The sequence below is a fragment of the Tenrec ecaudatus genome, chromosome X (genome assembly GCF_050624435.1).
Source record: "Tenrec ecaudatus isolate mTenEca1 chromosome X, mTenEca1.hap1, whole genome shotgun sequence".
Lineage (NCBI taxonomy): Eukaryota > Metazoa > Chordata > Mammalia > Afrosoricida > Tenrecidae > Tenrec > Tenrec ecaudatus.
This window is the reverse complement of record NC_134548.1, coordinates 54,163,698-54,164,721: the sequence shown is the minus strand read 5'-3', so window position 1 is coordinate 54,164,721 and position 1,024 is coordinate 54,163,698. Positions and strand designations below refer to the sequence as shown.

General features: G+C 44.3%; 1 pseudogene; it reads left to right on the top strand.

Annotated features, from left to right (window-relative positions):
* Positions 1-102: 102 nt before the first annotated feature.
* LOC142433386 (small ribosomal subunit protein uS13-like) lies at positions 103-1,024 on the top strand (annotated as a pseudogene).

The following is a 1,024-nucleotide window of genomic DNA, read 5'->3' as shown; positions in this document are numbered from 1 at the left end:
AGAAGTAGGCAGTAGGAACTGGACAGAACATCTTCCTCATTGTGTTATTCCCCACTGATGTCACACACACACACACACACACACAACCATAGGGAAGAATATATGCCCATTCCTTCTGAATATTACACCCACAAGAGAGGTAATGAATGAATTGGAATGGATAAGAAATCATTTAGCAACACTAGCCCATTCTCATAAGGTCTTGAAAAAAGGAGATACTGAACATAATAGAGGGTTGGTCTGGAGAATGAGCAATACATTTGGTAATAAAGGAGGTAAAGAACAAACTTTGCTTGGATTAAGTTGTGGGTGACTAGGACATTCACTTTTCTTTGAGTGCTAAATTAAAGTGAGAAGCGGGTGCTATTAAGATTATTTTTTAGGACTTAGGATATATATATACATATCTATATACATATACATATATATGGTGGTGTAACAAAGAATTATGAAGGAGTTCATGAACAAAGAAATAAAAAAGAAACCCAAAAACCAAATAGTTGCGCTTTTCCACCGGAGGCCTACACGCTGCCACCACTGCTGCCACCACGTCTCTAGTGATCCCGGAGAAGTTCCAGCACATCTTGCGAGTCCTCAACACCAACATTGATGCGCGGCAGAAAATAACCTTTGCCATCATGGCCATTAAGGGTGTGGGGCGAAGATACGCTCACGTGGTGTTGAGAAAAGCAGACATGGACCTCACCAAGAGAGCAGGAGCGCTCACGGAAGATGAGGTGGAGCGCGTGATCACCATCATGCAGAACCCACGGTAGTACCAGATTCCAGACTGGTTCCTGAGCCAACAGAAAGGCATGACCAACGGTCTGGACAACAAGTTCCGCGAAGACCTGGAGCGGCTGAAAAAGATCCGTGCCCACAGAGGCTGCGCCACTTCTGGGGCCTTCGAGTTCGAGGCCAGCACACCAAGACCACTGGCCGCCGTGGCCGAACTGTTGGTGTGTCCAAGAAGAAATAAAGACTATCAACATTGTCTGTTAATAAATAGTTTATACACAAAAAA